Here is a 25,773-nt window from a genome sequence, read left to right as displayed (position 1 = left end):
TCGTTACCCAGGCATGGTGGCGCACGCTTTTAATCCCAGCACTTGGGAGGCAGAGTCAGGAGGGTCTCTAGAGTTCGAAGCCAGCCTCGTCTACAAAGAGAGTTCTAGGACAGCCAAGACTGTTACACAGAGAAACCCCTAAAAAAAAAAAAAATTTAGGAACAAGACAGTATAACTCAGGCCTTACAAAAATATCTCTATTTTCTCGTGGCACCCATAGTCGACCCCAAGAGTCCTGAGTTTTACCATCAACTCTATCTCCTGTGAGCTCAAGGACCAAAATCCAAAGGGCCGACTGCTGTCGACTGATCCGTAACCTTTGTTTTTTGTATTTCTTTTAGTTCTTGGTGTCGACTCCCCCACCCCCACCCCTGCAACTGGAACTTTTCCCAAGGGCTTTCCCTTTGCCCTGGCTCATCTAAAATTCTCCATACACGGTCAAACTTATCGTACAGATCCAGCCCAGCTCTAGACCTAATTTACCCGTGCTGGGACCCAATCAGCCCACTCCGGCGCTGTGGAAATCACTGTCTGCTCTAAGCCGCTTCCTGACAATGAGTTTTCCAGACTCTTCCCCACTGCAGGAAGCCACTACTCTACTCCTCAGTGGAAACCTTGCCTGCTCAGCCTCCTACGTCCTCGTGAAACGCTCAACTCAATCCAGACCCACATGGTGCGGCAAAGCTGTTATTCTCGCCCTCTTCCTCCTTCTCCTTTTCCTCTTCTTTTAAAAGAGAAAGTCTCATTCTGTAGCTTAGGCTGACGTGTCACTCACTGTGTAGCCCTGGCTGTCCTCCAATTCCAGAGAAGCCTGCTCATGCCTCAGTTTCCCCGTATGTAGGTGTGTGTCACCACATTGGGCTAAGAGTGAAGGCCCTTAGGCTGTTATCCTATGGAAATCCAGGCAGGATCTTCATTCCCTGTGGAGTAGGAATCGGTGGCTGAACTTGAAGGCTAAAGTCAAAAGGGGTACACTGCGGAATAATAGTGTCAGAGGATTAGTGACGATCTGTGAGACTCCACGTACTGACTCACCCCCCCACCCCCGTTAGCTTGAATCCTACAACGAGGTAATACAAGCCCCGTTTAAGACCCCAGAAAATTAAGCGTAGCAGTATCAAATAACACCTCGCCATACAGGCAGCAGTGGTGGAGCCAGAATGCCTGCTAAATTCTGCTCAATCCCAAACACATATTTTCTGACTGCATGCCCTTCCCATATTACATTTTTCTCATCTTTGAAACTTTGCATACTATGGAGTAAGCGTTTCACTAAAATCAAATGTAAGACAAAATTGTGTTTCAGTTTTATTCTTGGCTTATCTGTGCTTTTCGCACTACCCATATACCTGTGCCCCCTTTGATCTGCAGAAGTAATGAAACAGAATATAAATCATCATTCAATACAGTTGGCTGTCTTGGGCTCTAGTCTGCCAATCTAGTGCCCTTTCATCAGGCTTGAAAAAGGTGAGGATTCAGGGTGAAAGGCTTGCAGTGAGTCCCCCTTCCTTTTAAATTACTCTATAATTTTATTTGCTCATGTCTTGTGGTAAATGACAAAGTGCTCCTTTTCTGCTGATTCCTGGATATGATATTAAAATTCCATGATAAGCAGGCTTTGAAAAATCAGAAGCATGAATATTTTTGAAAGTCAATAAAACCTCCAGGCTATTCAGGAGAAGCAGTTCAGTTTTGTGTGTCTGGCTTGGGCCGATCTCCAGTCCTCCCAGTGAAACACGCTTTCTGTTTTCCTGACTCAGATCCTTCAGCGTCGGCGTCCCAATGCATTTCTTGGGGGTCACGGGGCTGCCTCTTCTTGAGGCCAGCCATGCTTTGCATCCATAGGGAAAGGTTTTAGGCAACTCCACATTTTACTCACAAGACCACAGGGATTTGAGAATGAGAGGAGAAAAAAAAATCTGTTATGTATTTTTATTCTTTTTATTTTAATTTTTATTCCTCTTGTGCTGAGGACTGAACCTTGTGCTTACTAGGCAAGTGTTCTATAACTGAGCTACACACACACACACACACACACACACACACACACACACACACACACACGAGAGAGAGAGAGAGAGAGAGAGAGAGAGAGAGAGAGAGAGAGAGAGAGAGAGAGAGAATAATTGATTAAATAAATCCCTAACCTTCTACTTCCACTTTTTTTTTTTTTCTGAGACAGGGTCTCTCTGTATATTAGCCCTGGCTGTCCTGGAACTCTCTTTGTAGACCAGGCTGGCCTTGAACTCACAGAGATCCACCTGCCTCTACCTCCTCTTTTTGAAATCAGAGCTTCCCCAGCGCATCCTTCTTGACGTTGACTTGTCCCTCCAGGTGCAGCCACTGACTCCTGCCCTACAAGGGAATCTGAATCCTGCAGCCTATGAATATTCACCCTCAGCCACACATACAATGGCATGCCTTGTGTATGCAGTCCCCAGCACTTGAGGATACTGAGGCAGCTAGAGGACTGCCTGCAGTTTGGGCTATAGGGTGAGGTCCAGTCAGCTTTTCGTCATAATTTGATGCATCCTGTGAAACTAAGAGTTGGGGGTGGGAGTGGGAGTCTGTTGGGAATCTATGCCCCCCCCCAAACAGGGCTAACCAGCTAGCCCCAGATAGAGGGAGCTCTCCAGCTCTTTCAGTCTCTGTTTTCATCAGTCCCTCCTGCCCAAGCAGATTGCCTTCTGGTAGCAGGGCCACACCTTTCAACTGGGCTGCTGGAAACATCCCACACCACGGGAGTTTGAACCTTTTTTGCTCTGACAATGCTCAACTGTCCTGGTTTCTCAAACCCCACTTGAGTGCCTCTTCTGTTAAACTAGTCAATCTGTGCAAGCAGTTGTATAAAACTGGCAATGAGAGATGGGACTTTGGGAGGCTCCGCCGGTAGAAAGCTGTTTGCTCGGTGCATGTTTTGACATCTTCATTTCTTTTCTCAGATGAGCAAACAGATTTATAAATAAGTGTTTGACTCACAGCTAACATTTAGAGCCTGGACTTGAACCCAGACAATCAGATTCCTCAGTCTGCTATTTTTTATTTTTATTTTTATTTTTTTTGCCACCTTTCTTCAACTGTTTATCTTTTACTGAAGTTCACTGAATGGTAATATCTCGTCACACTTTCTTTCTGGTGATAATCTCACAGCCATATGCTATGTAATGACGTTTTACTGTCAGATTTCTATAATATTGTTCTTACATGTTCATTTTGCCTGGTAATTCAGCCATAGTCCAATCTGAGCACATTGTGGTGTTTGGACTGCTATGAGATTTCCCCTCTGCCCCATCAATGGCTTATTTCTCAGGACATACTACTGTTTTAAAATTATATGTGTTATCAGTATTATCTATATGCCCGGCTAGCAACCAATTAAGACACAGACACTTGTTATATTTTAAAATAGCTTGGTTAACCTGGGGCAGGGCAGATATCAATCCTCTAAACTACTTTTTATGGTAGGGCCTCAGGCATGGGATCCCTGTCTCAATCCCATACCATCAGCTTCTAATAATTTCTATCAAGCTACCTCCCATATATAATCCCATATACTTGCTCATGTTCTTCATCTGAGCTGGATTCTCCATCCACACTGCCAGCCATGTGCTTCTCCTCCAGCTGACCCATGGCGGCCTTCCTCTCTTCCCTTCAGGTCTCTCTCCTTTCTCCTTCCTCCTTCTTCTTCCCAGAATCCCCCTCTCTTTCTCTAAGCCCCTCCTATCTCTTGCCCTGCCCAGGTGGGATGGCTTTTTATTAAGCAAAAGGTGGGTCAGGGGCTAGAGAGATGGCTCAGAGGTTAAGAGCACTGCTTGCTCTTCCAAAAGTCCTGGGTTCAATTCCCAGCAACCAAATGGTGGCTCACAACCATCTGTCATGAGATCTGGTACCCTCTTCAGGTGTATATGATAAATAAATAAATCTTAAAAGAAAAAAAAAAGTGGGTCAGACAGCAAGCTGTAATTAGCATCAAAATACACCAGACCATTCCCCAACAACATACCATTGCTAAGTTATACATGGTTGTATTTGTGTATGTGTGTATACCTATATGTACTATAAAAGGAATTGGAACTAAGGGTCAGCCAATGAAGCACTGTTACAGTCTCCTTCAGAAGGCCAGGCATTACGCCTGCCATGGTATTTAAGTCTTGTAATCTGGAGAGAGGAAAAAAAAAAGTCACCTTACTTTTTTGTCTGTCGAGACCCTTGCTGCTTTTGGGAAAACTAAGTCTGTGTTCTCATAGGAGCTCATGTGACTTACATTTATCTGATTGTTTCCTTGGCATTAGACTCAGAGTAAACATTTGTATCAAAGCTACTTACCCTTCAGAGGTTAGGTGTGAGAGGCAGAGGGAGGCAGACCTCTGTGAATTTGAGGCCGTCAGGACATATATAGTGCATTCCAGGCCAGCTAGGGCCACACAGCAAAACTGAACTGAAAATGTTTACATGGCTCAAAAGTCCTTCCCCCACAAGTTTCCTTTCTCCTCCTCCTCTTCTTCCTCCTCCTCCTCTTCTTCTTCTTTATCTTCCTCCTCCTCCTCTTCTTCTTCATCTTCTTCATCCTCCTCCTCCTCTTCTGCTTCCCTTCCTCTCTTCTCCTTCTTGGTTTTTATCAAGGCACAGTCCCTCAATATACTCTGGGCTAGCCTGGCACTCACTACAGAATCCAGGCTGATTTTGAACATAAGCATCATACTCCTGACTTAGCTTCCCAAATTCTGGAATTACAGGTTTCTCCTGACTTGGTACCCTGAGCCCTGTATGTGCAGGTGCGAGCCATAATTGTCTACAGCTCGTATTCTCTACCTCTACTTTTGTCATTTGTGCATCTTTATTTGTTTGTTTTTTTGAGACAGGGTTTCTCTGTGTAGCCTTGGCTGTCCTGGACTCACTTTGTAGACCAGGCTGGCCTCGAACTCACAGCGATCGGCCTGCCTCTGCCTCCCGAGTGCTGAGAGTATAGGTCTGCACTGCTGCGCCCAGTTATTTGTACATCTTTTTGCAGCATTCCGCATCCATTCTAGGTACTGAAGCACACCAACAGTGAAGTGTGAAACGAGGTCGGTCTCCGTCCAACCAGGGAAACTACAAAGGAAACAAAAAGATTATTTCAGTGGTCCATAGGTTCCTTGGAGAAACTAGTGAAAGGAAGTAAGATAGTGACCTCAGAAACAGCCCTTTTTATTTCGACAGGGACCGTAGTTTAAAAAAGAAAACAACCACACCGCAAGGGCCAGTGAGCAGCAGTCCCCTTGGGCCATAACAACGGAACCCGGAAGTGAGAGTTAAGACTCAGTCTGGACCTTCTCAGGGAGAGCAAAGGCCAGTAAGGACTTGTAAAACTTGACAGGAAGCCCTAGGAAGCCATACGAGTGTTCCTAGCAGAACAGTGTGAGAACTAGATTCTGTTTTTCAAAAATATCTTTAGTTGTTGTGTGAAGATTAAACCACAGACGACACAGGCAGAATCCGCAAGAGGCCTTTGAAATACCCAGAGGACAGGATGCCGTTAAGCTCGGCTTGAAGCCGGCCCTGAAGAGTGGGGAGAGAGTAAGTGGTTTCAGGACAGCTTGTTATCTGAAGGGACCCTGAGTAAATATTATCAGAAGGGCCTAGTTATAGTAAAATGAAATTTTCTCTTAAATCAAATGTCATAAAAGACATATATTTTGTTAACATTTTTCTGACGTTGAGGCGGGATAGAGAGAGGGCTCAGTAGTTAAGAGCCCTGGCTGCTCCTGCAGGGAACCCACACAGCAGCTTACAGTGTCTGTAACTCTAGTTCCAGGGGATCTTATACCTTCTTCTGTTATAAAAATCACTCTTTCCTTCTACCTCCTGGTCCCCAGTGCTCTGTAACACGTTACTCCTGTTATTTCAACTCAACAGACCTTGCTGTAGGACCGCCACGTCTACCCTTTACTATGGGCATCAATTGCCCTCCAGGCACCAGCCTTCCAATCCCGTGAAGTCTGTGAATATATTCACTTGAAACCAATATCGGGCTAACACCTCCACCAATAAGCCTAGGCTTTGATATCACGGTCAGGGCATCGCTCCCACGAGAGTGCTCTGCTCACACCGGAAACTAAAGACCTATGTGGGAGTGTAGCTCTTAATTTGCACAAGTGCCCCTCATCCTGCTAAAGCTCTAGTAGCCACCATGGGCTCCTGTAGATGATTCCTATCACCCCGGGCGTCTGCACAGGCCCCGGGCCACTGTATCTGACTCCTCCTCACGAAGGCGTGAGTGCTCCACCCTTCCTCAAGAGCTTCAAAACAGATGTGCTCAGGAGAGGGAAGAGAAAGGAAGGAGGAACAAGAAAAGGGGAGAAGGAGAGGACGAGGAGAGAGTTTTTAAACATTCCAAGACTAGTTTTTTTAAAAATCACATGAAAAAAGGACTTTTGGAAAATCATGTTATACAGCAACCAAATTGTGTTCACAATACTGTGAGAACCATCAACATAAAACAAAACTTAAAAAAAAAAAACAACAACGACAACAACAACAACAACAAAACCAGAGTCTACCATGATTTATCTGAAATAAAACTCCTACACTTTAAAAAAAAATTAAGAGAAAGCATACACTTTCGAGTAAGAGAGATTTGATAATTTTAAGTGGCATTTACAGACTTTTTCAAAACAAAGGCTATAAAGCATTGGTCATCTTTACATAAGCACTGTGCCATTGAAGAAACCCTGCTGCTAAGGTAAAAGTCTGACATTACAGGCAAGTCCTGAGCTCAGAGCAAAATGGCAGACTCCCTTTGTTGGGGTGTGTGTTGGGGGATGCCTCTTCTCTGCCTAATCCCCACATCCTCAACCTGAGGAGAAATTACAGGCCCAACTCCCTTTCTCCTTATAGAACCAGTTCAACAAGCACCTGGGATTCCTGGAAGGCCACTCTATGCTAATGAGGCACCTCAGTGCCCTAGCCCTTCAGCCAATGACCTCAGGCCTCTCTGAATTTCCCCACCCCCTCCACAAAGTTCTATGTGTTCCCCTCAACCCTGGAATAGAATTGACTTGCCTCCCTGAAGCTGGAATGCTTGTATATTTTCAGAGGAAATCTTTGAAGGAAAATAAATACCATCTTGATATATGTATATATATACATATATGTGTGTGTATGATATATCACATATGTATGTGTGTGTGTATGTATATATGTATGTATATATGTATGTATATCAACAATTTGGGTACCACTGTGGAGAAAAACACCAACACCTATTACTTTTGTTACCAGAGAGATGACGTTTCACTTTTGGGATTAAGATGTTTTCTCTGTTCTTCCCATCAGTGGAAACACACACGACTTCAGACTTCCTCTTTTGTTGTGCTCTTTGTGTCCACCAGAAGTGTTTTGGTGGCAGGAAGGATCATTTCTAATAGCACCAACAATTCCTAGGCACAAACATAACAAGGTCTACTTGAAGAAAGGGACTTTTCCCTGATTCCAGAGTTCTTTTTCTTATTCCTGGAAATAGTAAGATTTGAATAAAGACTAAGCTATGAGACTGAAGACAGGAAGAAATAAATAAATTTGTAAGACAGCATAAAACAGAGCTATACTAACAATTATTACTTGAAAAATTCTTGATTTTTTTCTTAATTTTTGAGATCTGTTTACTTTTATTATATATATATATATATTTTCATCCTGTGTGTATGTTTGTATGTGCCTCCTGTGCATGGAAGCCCGAAAAGGTGCCAGATCCCCTGGCACTAGCGTTATGGACCATTGTGAGCCACCAGGTGGGTGCTGGGAATTGAACCAGAGTCCTCTGGAAGAATAGTCAATGCTATTAACCTTTGAGCCATTTCTCTAGCTCAGAAAATTCTTGTTGAATTTTAAACTCATCCTCATCAGGATTTTTTTTAGCATCTTAAATAGACAGAAGAACCTAATTATACAAAGAACATTACTATAAATTTCTCAAGATTTGTATGAGCAATATGAGTTGGAAATCCAGAAGCAATTTGAATAATTTAAGACAATTTTGTCTCAAAGGGAGAATAGAATGTAACAGAGAATATGAATATGGTCAAATTGTATCATATGAATGTGTGAAGATATCACAACAAAACCCATCATTTTATATATACATCAATGCACATAAACGAAATATTTACATCTACAAGAAACAAAAATCTACAATAGGAAACAAGGATACCTGCCTAAGTTCCCTGTTGTTTACAGAGAATGCATCCAGACTCCTGGACAATTAGCCCAACCTTCACGTTGTGAGCAGTGGGAGGCTCTATTTTCTACAGCTTGTAGACTTTCAGAGCTTTCAAAATACATAGCATCTTGGGACTTCCGCGCAAAAATCCCCAATGTCAAAATGACGGAGAGTCTTTCATACCCATAATCTCATCCCCTCAGTAAACTGGCATTACTAGTCTTCAGGCATGTGTGAGAGACAGGCCAGAAAAGAGCTTGAGCTTGAGACCTTTGTGAAATGATTAAATAAGGTCACCCCCTCAGGAGGCATCTTTGAGGGAGACAGGGGATAAAGAAGGATGTGCTCATTACTTCAGCCAGGACCACAAGACCTGACAGAAACGCCTAAAGGGAGGAAGCGTTTATTTCGCCTCATCATTTCAGAAGGCCTCAGTCCATCCCAGAGGGGAGAGCTTTGTGGCTGGAATGTGTGGTGGGGGTTGTTTACATCTTCACAGACAGACCAGGAAGCAAAGAAAGCAGCAGGAATCAGAGCCCTGGTATGTCTATCAAAGACTCACACCCTGTGAGTCACTTTCACAAGTGGTACCCCATTCCTGAAGCTTCCACAGCCTACCCAAGACAGCCCTACTATCTGGAGAGCAACCGCCCAGGATGCTTGCCTCTGATCAATACTTCTGATTTAAACCACAACAGGAACAAGCAAAGTGAGAAAGTGTTTCAGGTTTAGCCTCCTCCAGATGTTGGAAGAGACTCTAGAGTACGTTACACTCCACAGTCCGTCCTACTGCCTTGATACAAGAAAACAGGACATTCGTATCCCTGTGACCTTCAAGCTTCAGCTCTGGAATGTGCAGGATGTAACAACTAGTATGTCTCAGGAGGCTACCCCCATCATCCGTGGGCAAATTTCCATGAAGCCTTCAGGTGTGAGCCGTTGGTAGCAGCAGCACAGCATCACAGCTCAGTGACATCATTGGCAGAGCCCATTTCAGGCCCATTCTCTCTCCAGCCTACCACAACTTCTCAGCATTCCTGGATTTCTGGAAAAACCCACACACATTTACATTTGGTTCTAGGACTAGAAAATACATTAATTACCTCTCGCTCCTCTTTTACACTCTTATAGTTTCTCTGTATAGCCGAGGCTGTCCTGGACTCACTTTGTAGACCAGGCTGGCCTCGAACTCACAGAGATCTGCCTGTCTCTGCCTCCCTAAGTGCTGGGATCACAGGCGTGTGCCACCACACCATGCGTTACACTCATTCTTGATTCCTTTGCTCCCACTCCACTGGCCTGAGGTGGCTTGAATGAGAAAAGGAGAGCTTTAATGGAGTGTTTAAAATGGGGACAACCGTTAAGATAGAAGATTGTTCCAAGGCTACCTGAAACAAGTGCCTGACATGGAGCCCTCATGCAAGAGAAACTTTGCAGATCTGGAGCTTACCTCCTGAGGGTTCTGGGCCCAAGTTACCGTCAAATTTGATGTGATGGTAGCTGGTCACAATATAACCGAGTCTGAGAGCATCAGCAGATAGCCTACGTGCTGCCAAAGTGCTGTCTGTATTCCCTCTTGCCAACAGTATCTAGAACTAATCTTACCTCTGGTGACTTGACAGGATCTAGGATGACCTGGGGGTGGGGGGTGGGGGAGGGAACGGACTTCTGGGAATCGCTATGGGAGATTGTCTTGATTATGCAAATTGAGAGGGAAAGACTAATCTCCCTAGGAGCAGGACCATTCCCTGGTTGGGATCATGAGCTACAGGATAAATGGAGAAAGGGAGCTTAGCAGCAAGATGCATTCATCTCTTCTTGTTTCCCCAACTGTGGTTGAGATGTGAGCGATGCCTCAAAGTCATGATGCCTTGACTTCTCCACCATGGTGGACTGCATGTACCTTCAACTCTGAGCCAAAGTAAATCCTTTCTCCCTTAAGTTGCTTCTGTCAGGATATTTTATAATAGCAACAGGCAAAGAAACTAAATACCTTCTCATAATAACCTTTTGCAAACTTCCCCTCTGCCTACTGATCTTCCAGGACAAGACATGACCAGATGGCAGCTAAAACTTTAGGTGTGGTGTGGCTCTCACAGCATCCTTCTGATGGGCGCGCTTTCTCCTCTAAGAACCAGTTGAAAAACTTTGAAGTTCACTGGAAATGATGAGGAATGGGATCTAGTTTTATCTTTAGGGGACTAGACACCTATAGTGTAGTCACTGAGGGCATAAGACTAATATAATAGTCATTGGTTAAATTTCTATGTTCTATCTTCACATACTGTCATCCCTTCAAATTATTGTTTGAATGTCAAATATTCCTGCAAAGTCATGGTTTCAACGTTTGCTCCCCAGCTTCTGGTAGATTGTAGAATCCGTAGGAAGTAAGGTCTCACTGTAAGAAGTGGGTTGCCTGGGCAGGGAGACCTTATTGATTACAGCATTGGTCTACACTCCTTCTGACACAGTTGGAAGTCTCTCTGGCTACCACGGCTTTCGTGCTAGGGTGATCTGTATACTCTGAATTGTTAGTCATGATAGATGTTTCCTCCTTTAAGTATTTTGGTTATAGTAATGTAAAAAATTTACCCTCAAGTTGGTGCCTTAGGCTGTGTCTTCAAGAAGTCACTCTCCTGCCTTGTCCTCAGTAGCTTCTATGTGGTACAACAGCAGAGGTCATGGTCATATGCCCAGTGTTACATCCCTCTTGCAATAGCATGGCTCCCTCAATCCAGAATAATATTGTATAAGATACTGAATCAGTAAATGTAACAATGGGGCTATCTGTGGAGAATAAAGGCCTAACATCCTTCCAAGACCCATCTTGGTCTCCTGGATAGAAGATTGCTCCTTCCAGGATAGAGAGGGACATTTTATAATATTTTTCTGCTAACCACTTCCAAGCAGTGACTAGCATGCAGACAGAGCTCCGGGAAAGGCTGCAGTAGGATGTTACCAGCAACACCTGTGACAGGCAGTAAAAGGGATTTCCGAGCATCTGGGCTTTCAGTCCTTCATCCCATTGCATGAGGAATAGGGATGGTATTCTTAGATGGCCACAGTGACTAGCCTGGTAAAGTAATTGAGTGGAGCATGCCAGAAGAGCACTGGGCCCGATGTGAGAGTCACCACCCAGTCTGAAAGTGAAGCGCCAACTTAACTCTTACAGGTGTCATTGCCAGAGCATGCACTTTTTCCACGGGAACTTGAAAACCTAAATCTATGTTTGTCCATTAAAAATCTCTCGATTTTTAAAATGTTGATGATCATATTATCAGTTTCTCTAACTGAAAACAGATGAGCAACCTAACTTAGGATAAGCGGAGATAGGAGAGTAGACTAGATCTGCAAAGACAAATGGAAGATCCCCAACACAATGGCTGGTTCAGAGTTTTTTTTGGGTGTTTTAAAAAAATACTTCTGGTCAAGGACATTCAGAAATTATATTAGTCTGTTTTGGATGCCATTTTTTAAAAAAGCAGAACAGGCTGCTTAAAGAACAAAATTTTATTTTCTGGTGTTGTAAGTCCAAGACCAAGGTGTCAGCCTGGCCAGGTTCTGGCAATGGCTCATGAGCTGGCTTGCAGACAGTTACCATATTACCATGCTTCACTTGGTCCTAGCTCTGGTGCATGCAAAACCGGGAGACTGAGTTCACTGACTCCCCTTCTTTAAGGGTGCTAATCCCATCAGATCTCTCCCCCAATATGACCTCCCTTGACTTTAGTTATTTCCTTTGAAGTCTCATCACCAAATACAGCCACAGTGAGGGCAAGAGCTTCAACATATAAAATCTGGGTCTGCAAAATATTCAGTACAGATCAAAACAAAACAAAACAAAACAAAACAACAACAATAACAAAAACAACCAAACACTAACAGAATTAAGGGGAAAAAAAACTTTGGTGAAACCAAATAGGACTAAACAAATCAAATACATCTTTCAGTTACAACTGAAACAGCAATATTTGACCTTGACATAAAAAACTGATGGGCTGCTCTTATGTAAAGCTGGGCCTTCTTTATGTATCCCAAAGAGTGAGTCCAACAGTATTTGGACCACACTATTTGGTTTAGTGTTTAATTGATTACAGTTTTCACCTGTAAAAAAAAAAAAAAAAGAAGTAATATGAAATTTAATAAACTTGTAGAAGTGGAAAAATATATTTCCAAGTTTCTCATTTCAGATGAACTGTTTGGGTCACTAAGTATTGACCTAGGATTTTTTCTTGTTCTTTTTTTCACTTCAAACTGAGATCTGCATTCCAAAGCAGAGGAGGAGGAGGAGGGGAGGAAGGGAGGAGGAGAGGAGGGGAGGAGGAAGAAGAGGAGGAGGAAGAAGGGGAGGAAGAAGAGGAGGAGGAAAAGGCGGAGGAGGAGGAGAGGAGGTGGAAGATGAGTAGTCATTATTTTGGCTTTAGCCTAGAGAAGGATTTAGAAAGGCAAGAGCAGACAAAAAACAACAGCAACAACAATGACAACTAAAAGTAGTGTAGAATTGAGAAAAGAAACCAGGCATGTTGTCGCTATGATCATGTTGCCAAACTATACATGTCGCCAAAGTAAATCAAAGTGCCTCAGAACAGGGCTTTCCAATCAGAAATCAAAACAGAGCTCCAGTGTTCCTCCTGTAACCAGTTCTGTATCTACATCAATAAAAATGTGTCCATCACAAACACCCACAGCATCACTGGGAGCTTGCAAGAAGTGCAAACGCCTGGACCCTAACCCAGACTCACTGCATCAGAGACCTGGCCCTCCTGATGACTCTGATACACCCTATAGCTTGAGCACCATGTGTATATCTTTCTATATTATAAGTGAGTGGGAAGCAATGGGCTCAGAAGAGGAAGGGGAGGAAGTTGATATTTCAAGGAGCTTCTAAAGTGTCCTGGTCAACTTCTTAAGAAACCCACTCTATCCAGCTCCCAAGGTCACGTGTTCATTCTATGCGATGTAAGCCTCTTCAAAAATATGCGTGGAACACAGCTAGGGATAGAATGCAGATGATGGATAGTTTGCATAACAAGAAGGAAGGCCTGGGTTTGATCCTCAGCATCACGGAATCCCTACATGGTGGTCAGTGCTGGAGAAATGGAGGCACGGAGGTGGGACTATTGCAAGGTCAAGGTCGACTACATAATGAGTTCAAAGCCAGTCCGGTATACACAAGATCCTATTCCCATATAATATATGAAATATATATGATATATATAAAAATAATTACCTTGTTTAATATTCATAAGGATATTGAGACATATGGTATATTGTTTCTGTTTTATAGGTGAAGAAAATCAGGCTTGTAAAAGCTACACCACTTCCTCATGTGGCATAACTTTTAAGAGGCCCAGCCACGAGCCCATCCTCTCACCTTCTCTCCCTACACCATGTTGTTTTCTTACCATTTCCCACTTCCTGACTCTGGTTGCCTACCCACTGCTAGTCTGTTTTCTGTGTCAGGCATTTGATCTTTCTCAACTGGCATCCCTAATCCGAACCACAGAACACAGGAAATGACTTCAATGACTACTTTCCCAACTCTCCCAAGGATGGCACTGGGCTAATGCCCAGACAGATGCACGGCAGTGGGGGAGGGCCTAACTCATCACACAAAATGGAAACATTGGGTGTTGGGGCTCACAGAAGGCCCATGGCGAAAGCCCAGAAGACACGGAAAATGTTTCTCACTAACCTTACATCTGGCAATTCACTTTACTCTCTTTAGCCCAAGCTCCTCTTGAAATATCTTCCTTCAGTAAGAAAATTTGCAGAGAGGAAATATATTATAGTTGAGAAAATACTGTGGTTGTTGGTGGGGGCAGGGGCAGTGGGAGCTTCAAGTCCAAGCTCTTTTCTGGGTAGATGTGACTGCTCGGTTCATTTTCATCCCCTGTCCTTCTCCGCAGTGTAAATGTGGATGGATAAGAGTGTCAAGACCTACCAGACATCAGCATTCTGCTATTTATGAGAAGAAATGACACTATCATATCACCCTTCATCACAAAGACGACAAAAAGGAAATACATGCCTCTCAATAACTATATCCATAGCTTTATGTGGAATAGTTCTGATATGGATTCCCCTTGGCCAATAATGATTTTTTTGGGGGGGGGGGGAGATATCTATATGTAATAAATAGATATACTTATTTAGATATTTCTATAAATGCATAGATGTATTTAGACAAGATTCTCTATTCAGCCCCAGCTGGCTGAGAAGTTGCTATTAGGAGCAGGCTGGCCTCAGACTCATAGATATACTCCTGCCTCTGCATCCTGAGTGTGAGGGAGTTAAGGGCACGTTTTGGACTTGTTTTTGAACAAATGTTAGTTCATGAAGCATCTTCGTTTAAGGGTAAAGTTAAGACAAAAGTAAGAGTTTTAGCTATCCTGGTCGCTCTTACAAAGTCTCGAGGATGATGGCCAGAGTCTATCTGGGGCACTTAAATTTGAATCAGTTCAATTGGATTTAGCCAGTTTTGTTCTGCAGTGTTTTATCATGTGTGCATCCCATAGATATTACATTGACTAGAGAACCACGTAGGAAGCATTTCCCATAGAAAAAGATAATAGGATGGGTAACTAGGCCCGCTGACTGAAAACTTCAGGAGGTATAATGGAATGTTCCGCCATTTTGGAACAGTAGGGTCTATTTTTATTATTATTGTCACAAGCAATATGCATGATAAAAAGCCTTTTCTATCTCCAAAGTCTTATATTAGTAGCTATTTCTTGGCCAATTTTTTAAAAAGTGTTTTTCTCAGAAAGAGACAAGAAGTATTGCTCTTTACAATCACCTATCATTTATAAGTCTATATACTCATCAAATTAAAAAAAATATTTATAAGGAAAAGTTGGGAGGCATGCTGGGATGTTCTGGGGAGGGCAGAACTGGAGGAGCGAGTAGAGAGTAGGCGTGGCCAAGGTATATTATATACATGTATGAAGTTGTCAAAGAATAAATAAAAATTAATTTCGAAAAAGAAAGTTAAAATATGCTATTCAATCAAATCTAAGCCAATGTCATACCAGAAATTAGATTAATAGAAAGTAAGAGAGAATGTTCCAGATGTCAGTGAACTGGGCTGTTTATAGGTTCATCAGGACAAGATTTAAAGGCGCATGGAGTCGGGGCCAGGGGTAGGGAGGCCCCCTCAGTTAACTGCCCGTAGCTGCTGTCTTAGCACTGGCCAGTACAACCTGGTCAACAGTCTTTGTCCCATGCTGAAGTCACTCAGTGTACATAGGATTCAAGTGAGCCTGGTTGTTCCTGGGACAACGGGAACCAAGCTTACAGTCTGTGGAGAAGAAAGACTTAGAGGGCAGCAGGCTGAACAGGAACTGGTGTTCAGAGTGAAATTAATGCTCTCCTAACCATGCCCAGGCTAAGTAGTCATAATATTTACATACTAAAAAATATGCTGCTTAGGCATCTAAACTGTACAGCTATCAGGTCAATACAAATGTAAGCCTTTTGCTAACATTGTAAATGTACGAACTTGCCAGAAGGGTCTAAAACTTTCCCAAATAAAATCTTCACTCTTTCTCTCTCTCTCTCTCAGAATTGAGAGCCAATAAGCATCAGTCATGATTAAGTAACTTTGAGAGTTAGACTATACAAACGTGAATAGTACGGACATTTATGCCATGTATGCATCCAGGATTCTGTTCTGATTAAATAAAATTTAACACAAAGTTTATTTAGCATGCTGGAAATAAAAGATAATCATGGTGTGGCTAAAAAACAGGCCAAAGTGGTTATGTTAGCATTGATTACCAACTTCAGCATTGGCTGGTTTTCTACATATAATCTTTTGTATAACTTTGATTTTCATTCATTAATCTAGTGAGTGCTTGTCGAAGACTCACCTCACACTACTACAGCATATTGACATCCCTGACCTTTGTGTTTCAGTAGGAAACAAACAGTAAACAAATAAATGATTATGTGAAACTGATAGAGAGACTCAGCCATACGAGCAGTCAGGGAGTCGGGGCTGAGGAGGGGTGGGCTTTGGGGTTTCTGAAGCCCAAGCCAGGCACAGTGGCTCTCTCTCTCTCTCTCTCTTCCTTTCTGGGCATCTGCATGTAGAACGCTTCAATACCAGGTCTGTCTACACACCACCATACTCCCTGCCAGGCTGATGAGGGACTGACCCTCTGTAAGCTAGCCCCAGTTAAATTCTTTGCTTTATAAGAGTGGCCTTGGTCATGGTGTCTCTTTGCAGCAATAGAACACTGATGAAGACAAGCATCAACACCAAATTTTACACAGGGAGATGCAGGAGCTGGAGGTGCGGTTGCGTGATAGAGTGACAGCCTGGCCTGTACAAAGGTCTGTGTTCAACTCTCAGTAGTACACACACACACACACACACACACACACAGAGAGAGAGAGAGAGAGAGAGAGAGAGAGAGAGAGAGAGAGAGAGAGAGAGAACCCCACTACCATCTCACATCATAAAGAAAATTCCAAGCTAAGCCTATACAAACAAATGAGAAAACCAAAGATTTCACTTTTAAAAGAGATTAATTAATAGGTCTGAGAGGGAAGGACAGATGGAGCCCTGCAGTCCTGGTGTGTTTTCCGGGTGCTTCAAGGTGGGTTAGAGATACTTTCTGGCTTTCATTTTGTGCTTATGGCAACTCTGGCGCCGCGTGAGGCAGGGAAGAGGTAGACATCTGGGGCCTTGCCTGTGAGGACTGACTAGAGCCCAGGTAACAGTGACCAGAAACCTTCCTGGAGAGATAAACAAAGAGCCTCGGACTTATGATTATTTTTAATTAAAGAAATATGGATACAGATCTGATGAGCATTTTAGTAATCCAGGTGGAAAACTGGGAAGGAACAAAGACATATTCTGGAGGAAGACACATCTGAGTTTCCTCTGGATGAGTCCTTGGTTTCTGGATTTAGTACCTGGATAGAAAACGATGCTGCTGCTTCCTAAAAGAAAAGCTAAGAATTGAAGACTGGGCTAATGGTTTCGGGGGTCGAGAAAATCATGCAAACAATAGTAAGCAGCTAGGTATTCAAGACTGAGGCTCAGAACGGGAGATGGAAGGCTAGGAATTGTTAGTGTAGTGTAGTGGCATCTAAACTCATATGAACTGAAAAGATCTTTTTTAGGAGGAAAAGATGAAAGGAAGGGGAACCAGAAAAACATTTACAAGTTCAGGAAAAGAGGAAGAACCAGGAAATTCATCTGAACAGAAGAGGGACAGGAGAAAACAGTATCATTTGTAAAGACGATGCTTTAAAAAGAACGCTGCCTTTGTGTCTGATGTGCTAGCAATCCTCGAGCGGCAGACACAGCGCTGGTGAGACCACGTAAAAAACACAAGCCATCTCTTCCCATCTCTCCATCGCTCATGGTCAGTATTAATGTTAAGAGCTTTCGCTGTTTACATAGACTAAGGCAGTGTCGCTCTGTCCTCTGGTTTGGACAGGAGCCTCACTGTCTTGAGGCCAAGCAGCTGTGATGACCCGTAGTAGACCTTCATGATCAAGTTTACTTTCTATCATGGAGGGAGGTGGAAGTGCATGAGGCTCATGAGATCTTCCTGAGACCCACCCAGAGAGTCTAGAAGAGGTAAGTGGTTAACTGGGGCTTGTTGTCTGTGGTACAGCTTCCCTTGAGTTTGATGTGACTCGGGGTATGACTTCACAATGGTGTAGCTACCTTTGCAATGTCCATGTTCCTGTAGGTGATCTCATTAATTTCATTGGCTCTTCAGTGGTCTCAGACAGAGTTCTCTCTTTGGTCTCAGTGGTTCCCTCACTTTATCACCCAACATACAACAACTAAAAACTCACCTGCGCTATTGTCACACTTACCTGTTTTCATCCTTGTGGTTGGGCTTCTTGCTGCAAGCTTACCTCCAGGGAGGATGCTGGAGATACTAAGTTAACTATAGGCTTCAATCATGTTACCTGAAACAGGAATCCACAGCAAATGCACCAATAAATCCTGAGGTTCAATGACAAACTACAACAACCAGAAACTCCAAAGAACCGGAATGACAATTTTTTCCTTTGTGACCCTAGCTCCCCAGAGGAAAACAAAATGGTTGCAGTGTCTATATTGGAGACTTGATTAGCCCAAGACTGGAAACAGTGATCTGTTGGCATGAGATCCTGTACCCAATGACAGGATTCTTTCTTCAATGAGAAATGGACAATGACATCAACTATTTGGTTCATTTAGATACATTACAGCAAGCCAAGCTTTTCCCTTGAAATCTTTCCCAAGCCCATTCAAACTGATTTGTATTATGTCAATAAACATTCTAACAATAGGCCAATTTAGTAAGGCAACTTAAAAGCAAACAAATAAAAAAACACATTGGCTTTTTCATTAGCTACATAATTTTGTTGACATTCTTCTTGATTTTAGAAGATTGTTCATAATTTACATATTAGCTCAAGTTTACAATGAACAAAGGGGAAAAGAATGAAATAAGGTCTCATAACAGTTTGGATTTCAAAGCTAGTGCCCTAAATAATTGTGAGCCTATATCATTTGAAAATCTTAATCATCGGTTATTCTTAAATCATGTTTCATATTATAAATGTGTGGTTGTTTACATATGTGTGTATCACTATCTCTATGAGTGTGTGGAGAGAGAGAGAATTGAAATTTTTGTTACATCTGCCAAAAACATAAAAAGAGAATATGCTAAAATGTTTATACCTATGTCTATAAAAGTATAATACTTTTCCTCCTTAGTAGCTCAAAAGCCATGTAGTCAGAGGATCTGGCTTTATTGTAAATGAACCATACATTTAGAGTCAACACAGATTCAGAGTGAAAATGACTGCAGAAGGTTATTTTAATTTTTTCATGTTGAACTTCATAATCCAGAAGTTCTGGGCTGATTGCCAACTTCGTCTGACTCAGTCACATCCCCATCCCCACCCCCCCACAGGATGTGAGGAGGTGGTGGGTCTGTAGGCATGAACATCCCTAACGCATGGCTCCACCTCGGGTTCCAGGCCATAGACTTAAGTTTTCCAGAGCAAGGATTAGCCCTTGAATTCCCATAGTTCTTTCTGACAACTGAGAAAAGAAATCATAGAAGGGACGGGTGCGGTCATTATCTTGTGTACCCAGTCACATCGTCTTTGATGTCTTCCTGCCTGTAGCATCATCCGTTTATTTACTCTTTCTACAACAAGGGTATTTCTAAGCTTTCATGAGCAAGGAGAGGCATGATGGAATTCTACACACATATAGATTAGGAAACGTGTAGTCCTTGGAACAGGGAGCAGTGTGAACCAAAAGATAATCTATAAGGGATCTGCATAATGACCTTACCTGATGGCTAACGACATGACCTTCTCCTTCCAAACTTCATGCATTAACGCCTTAATGTCCAGCACTTCCAAACATGATATAATTGAGAGAGGACCTTTAAAGATGTACTTAGGGTTAAATCGAGATTTATTGATAAGCATTAACCCAATTTGACAAATGTGTGGGCACAGAAGAAAGACCATGTAAGGATACAGTGAGAGGCTATCTGCATACCAATGTGAGAGACTTAGGAGGTGGGTGAAAGGAAGCCCCCTACCCCACAGCTCAGCCTTGAGTTTTCACCCTGCGGGGGGGAAAAAAAGACAATAGCTTTGTCGGTTTAAAGTGCCCCATCTGTTGTGTTCTGCTACCCAACCCTATCAAATTAACACCATAGGATGGCAGAGAGAGCTCAGCTTTGAAATCTGTAAGCCTGACTATGATTTACATGAGAACTGTAACCTTGAGGAAGTTGCTCAAACTCTCTGAACTTCAGTCCCCTTATTTGTAGATTGGGACTAAAAATAATTACCTGTCAGTTTTCTTGAGGGGGCAAATTCATCTATGCAGCCAGTGTCTGACGTAAAGTAAGCGCTCAAGTCCTGCCCCTTATGTGATTCTGGATGTCTGTCTGACCGAAAACTCCAAGCCACAGGTCCATAATACAAAACACTTGGTACATACCCAGGGTTAAATAAATAGTAGCGATTTGGGGGGGGGGGGTTCTGATAACAGATGTGGTTTCAGGCTTTTTTTTGATGATCGAAGTTGTATTTGGACTGTATTTTTTGCTGAGGAGCAGTGAGAGGTGGGGAGCCTAACAAAAGGACCAAAGCATCATTGCAAATGCTTAGGTCACACTTTGACTCCTTACCTGTTATCACATGATGAGTAAGTAAGATGCTCTTTATGAAAGAATGAAGTCTTGATAATTCTGTCCTAGAAGTCTTGTTACCAAACTCCTGATTTATATAGGAAAATGTGAGTGAAGACAAAGCTGAATCATAGATTGATTACATGTGCCCCTTCCCTCAAGCACCCAAGCATAAATAATTCAACAATCCAAGAAAGGTAACGCAGGCTTATAACCCTAGTTAGCTCAGGCTCCTGTTGCTAAACTAGTTCTGGGGAGCTACTATCTCGTATGGCCCAAATGGTTCCAAAACTCTAGGCTGGGGAGCTGTGGTACGAGCCACTATAGGGGCTGAGTGTCCCACCACGTAGGACCCACTCAGGAGCTGTAAGATTAGCAGGCACCAGCTCCATTCCTGCTATTGCCGTTGCTGTAGGAAGCCAAGGATTACAATGGCTGCCAGGTGCTGTGGTTCCTGGTGGCCAAAGCCTAAGTGTCTACAACCATAGACATCTGGCATCTAAATCCTGGTCCTTACCTCTCAAGACTAGGTGTAAACTTCCGAGCCTGTTAGTCCAGTTCCTAAGCCTTTGGCATTCATGGTCCAGGGTCTACCAACAGTAGATGAGGCAAAGCTCATCCTCATGATCTGCTCCTCCACTCATGATTTCTGTCTGGAGAGAACTGAAGGACCTTATCCAGCTGCTGGAAAACACCAGGACCGTGGGCCACAGCTCAGGAGAAATGAAACAGCAGGATTCAAGTGTTGGGGAAGAAAAAAAAGATGGATCCTGGACTTGGTGCTCTCAGGAGGCAGAGGCAGGAGGGTGACCATAAACTCAGGACTGGCTTGGTCTATACAGTGAATTCTAGGCCAGCCACAGTTATGTGAGAACCTGTGTCAGAAATGCATAAAGAAGGATTGTAATTATAAATATGTATTTTTTCCTTTTGAGGTAATATACATGTGTTCAATACAGTAGATATCATATTCATTAGAAATAAGGTGCGTACCCCCACCCACCCCCATTTCTGCTCCATTGAACAAAAGTATCTTTCATATAATCAAACGCCCAGATAGGAAAACATGTCAGGTTTACCAGTTCAGCTCAGAAATATGAAAAAGGTGAGTCTGTTAAGCTTCTCCAGATTTTTTTCCTTTTCCCCCGCTCCCAGATCCATGAGTCACTGTTCTGTGTGAAAAATATTTAGAGAGTGAATTATTCCTTGGCAAGGCCAGCTACTAGACAGACTTCCCTATTGCTCAGAGAAACAACCCTTATCTCAGATTTTTTTTTTCCTGGAAGAATGTCTTTCAGGGGCATTTAATCTGGTCCAAAATAATTCTTTGGGCTTCCCGGAGCTTTATGTACTGCTCTCCGGTGACTGTAAACACTGCGGCCTCATTTTGAAGAGAAGGGCCGCTGTTTATTTTCCTGCTTAAATGATGTTGTAAAATCTCATCAGCTTGGTTTTATAAAGAAATTGTGGTTTTATTGAGAGTACTGATTTACCATAATGTAATAGTTATCCAAGAAGAAATATACTTTGATTAGAATATTTTAAAAGGTGAGTAGATAGTATACCTCTATGTAAAGGGCATACCATCAGGCCACTGATGTTCAGAATATATAGCAATAATTATAATAGTATAACAATAAACAATAACAAACATGGAAAAAATAGGCAAAGGACTTAAACCGACATTTCTCTAAAGGTGATTCAATAATGGCCAATACCCATGTGAGAAGTCCTTTAACGTTTTAGTCCTCAGGGAAATGCAAAGCTGAAAGAGCGTCATGAAACATCAAGGGAACATAACCTCATACCCATTAGTTTGGCTTCCATAATAAATAAAACCGTACCTGGCCTGGGGAGCACGCCTGTCAGTCATTCCAGCTACTTGAGAGGTTGAGGAGGAGGATGGTAAGTTCGAGGCTGACCCAGGCTGACCTTGACTCTGATTCACAGTGGAAAATAGAAAAAAGTCTAGGGAATAGAGTTTAGTGGTCGAGTACTTGCTAAGATGTGAGAAGCCCTGAGTTTGAGCCCTACTACTGCAAACTGACTGACTGACTGACTGACTGACTGACTGACTCGACTGACTGAATTCGATCCCTGTTCCTGCAAACTGACTAAATGGATGAATGAGTGAAGGATACAGCAGTTCCCCTTTGGGGTGTAGACATCAGAGGACTGAAAGGTTATCAAAGAGAGATCTGTATATTGTAGCAGTGTTAGTCAAACAATCAGAAGGTGGGAGCAGGTCACATGTCCACTTACAGATGACAGGGTAAACTGTGTGCTCTACACACTTAGTGTGATATTGTTAGCACCATTCAACCTTTAAAAAAACCTGGAAATATTCTGTGTGTGGGGGGGGCAGCGGGGGGGGGCAAGGGGCGGGGGTCAGGGATGTGGTGGTGGTGCAGATAGAACTGAGCAAAATAAGCCAAATGCAAATAGTTACAAATACTCTGTGATTTTATTTACGTGAGGTATTTAGGTGGAGGATAATGGGGATTTGTTGTTTATTGGGTGGATATAGAGTTTCAGTTCAGTAAGGCGAAAGAAATCCTCATGCTAGAAACAGAGGAAGCCGGCAAAGCAACGTGAGGTTACCTCGGTCACTGAATTGCCCATAGATAGTAGGAACCATCAGAAGTCACGTGTACATTTTGGAAAATAGTGAAATTGCATTCTTCTTTTAAAATATCCCCTTCCTTCTGCTTCTCTCCATTGTTTTTCTGTATGCTAACAGTTTTTATTTCTCATTTGACCTGATTTATTCGGTAGATGTATTTTATAGCTGCCTTATAGTATATAATGTTTCAACAACATGTTTCTGAAGAAAATAATAAATTTCCATGATGTTTCCTTGGGGCAGGCTGATAAAATGTTTGCATGTGTCCATAGTGACTGTTACCACTGTCTTTCTTTGATATGCTTGGGCCTCTCTCTAATTAGCTGTGGTGACTAGCGAAACAGATGAGGGAAAGAGGACAGTTCTCCGCCCGCATGCTCGCCTGAGGAAGTGGCTGATGGGTTGGACTGTGTATTTTGGTCAAAGAAAACGTTTTACTGATGTTTTCTTTTCCATGTTGATCGTAATTCAGTCATCTCAGAAATATAAATATATTTGAGTTTGAAAGTATTGTTGGCTGTGAAAACACTGGCTTTCTGTTCATGTGTCCAATAAACAGTATAAGGGTCTTCTTTTCTATAAAAAAAATTAAGCATTATGCCCCCCCCACACATATACACTGCCCTATTTGAGACATTTTATATGTACTTAATTTAAGAATGAAGCTGAGTGTGGTAGCCCACACCTTTAATCCCAGCGCTCGGGAGGCAGACACAGACAGAACTCTGATTTTTGAGGCCAGCCTGGTCTACAGAGCAAGTTCCAAGACAGCCAGGGCTACACAGAGAAACCCTGTTTCAAAAAACAAAAATAAAAGAAAATTAGGAGTTAAGAATTTGATTAGTACATTAAAATCAGTTTTGTGTTTTGGGAATCTCTCGTCACAGTGTTTAATTTTCTAAACATATTGCCTCAAACAAGAAACGGGTTATTAAAATAGTAACGATGATCATTCCTTGTTTTAAAATTTTGCTCATTGAGAATAAAATGAATCACTAAAAACTATAATCAGGCTGAAAATGTAAAGCCAGCTGCAGGGCTGGGGGCTGCTCAGCTGTAGAGTCCATGCTCAGCATGGCTTTGGGCTCCAGAGTCACCAACAAACAAATCATAAACAAAGCAGTGACACTAAGGGCTGCAGTCTGGACTGCCTCATTTCAGACACATGACGAGGCAGAAATTCACCTCTGCACTGAAACCCTGCTCTTCAGGCTGTAGACTGTCCCCAAGGCAGATAGCACAACCCTCAGCGATGGCCATTCCCTCACGTCCACACTGACTCTCAGTCAGCGAGGTGACGCACTGCGGCCCGTGTCTCAAAGACATGTGTGAAGGATTTTCAGGTGAATTGCTGGAAAAGGAGGCTATCTACTCTAGGTGACACATAGGAAGGCATGGTCTATCTCGACCTCAGGGGTTTTCCTTGAGGAGCGGAAGCAAGTGTCATCAGATTAGTTTAAACACAGTGACAAGGATGACAAACATTCATACACTGAGTGCATTAGAAATCTGTGGAGCAGAAAGCCCCGTTTCATTCATTTGGCCCTGCTTTCCAAAGATAATCACGTTAGAAATTTACCAGGCACACATGCGCGCGCGCGCGCGCACACACACACACACACACACACACACACACACACACACACACACACCTTATTTGACCTATGGAGAAAGGATATATATATATATTGGATTAAGGATTCACTTTTTTTTTTTTTTAAGACAGGGTCTCACTATGTAGTTCTGACTGTCCTGAAACTTACTATACAGAGCGGGGTGGCCTCAAACTTACAAAGATCCACCTCCTGAGTCCTGGAATTAAAGTCATATGCCACTACCTCCAGCTTATACTTTGTTTTTAAAAAAATTTTTTAAAATTAATTTTGTAAAAATTTCATACATGTACATAATGCATTTGGTCATATTTACCTTCCCCGTTCCTCCATATTTATTTATTTATTTTTGAGACAGGGTTTCTCTGTGTAGCCTTGGCTGTCCTAGACTCACTTTGTAGACCAGGCTGGCCTTGAACTCACAGCGATTCATCCGCCTCTGCCTCCCTAGTGCTGGGATTAAAGGTGTGCGCCACCACACTCAGCACGTTACGTTCATATCATTTAACAATGCAGGGAACTCTATCTCATTTGTTTTCGTGTCTATGTAGTATTGTATTTTAATGGGTGTTCTATAATCTTTACAGCTCACTTGTGGAAATTTGAAGAAGAACGGCTCCCCCCCCCCCCCATAGGCTCATATATTTGAATGCTTGGTCACTAGGGAGTGGAACTCTCTGAGCAGATGACAAGGCATGGACCTGTTGGAGAAAGTGCATCCCTAGGGGTTGGCTTTGAGGTTTCAAAAGCCCATCCTAGGTCCAGTTCTCTGAGGATCGGGATGGGGCTCTCAGCTATTGCTCCAGTGTCTGCCTGTATGGGGCCACATTCCCACCACAATGATAACTGTACTAAGTCTCTGAAACCGTAAGCAAGGCCCCAATTAAATGGTTTCTCTCATAAGCGTTGCCTTGGTCACAGCAGGAGAACAGTGACCAAACTGAGATATCACTGTTTCTTGAAGGATACTCAAATAAAGAATAATGTTTATTTTCAGTGTGTCTGGCACAGATTCCCTTTACTCTTACCGACAGCACTCTGTGATCAAAAGTTGAGCCATAGCGTCTTATTGGTTTTAGCCAAGGGGAAGCCTGGCAGGCTTAGGGTAGAAGCAAAGAGATGCTGCTGCTGCATCCACCCTTTCCTCTCAGAGGTGTACCTTTCTGG

This window comes from Acomys minous (assembly GCF_964271855.1).
Source record: "Acomys minous genome assembly, chromosome: 4".
Classification (NCBI taxonomy): Eukaryota; Metazoa; Chordata; class Mammalia; order Rodentia; family Muridae; genus Acomys; species Acomys minous.
The sequence above is the reverse complement of the archived record's forward strand: the minus strand, read 5'-3'. Positions refer to the sequence as shown.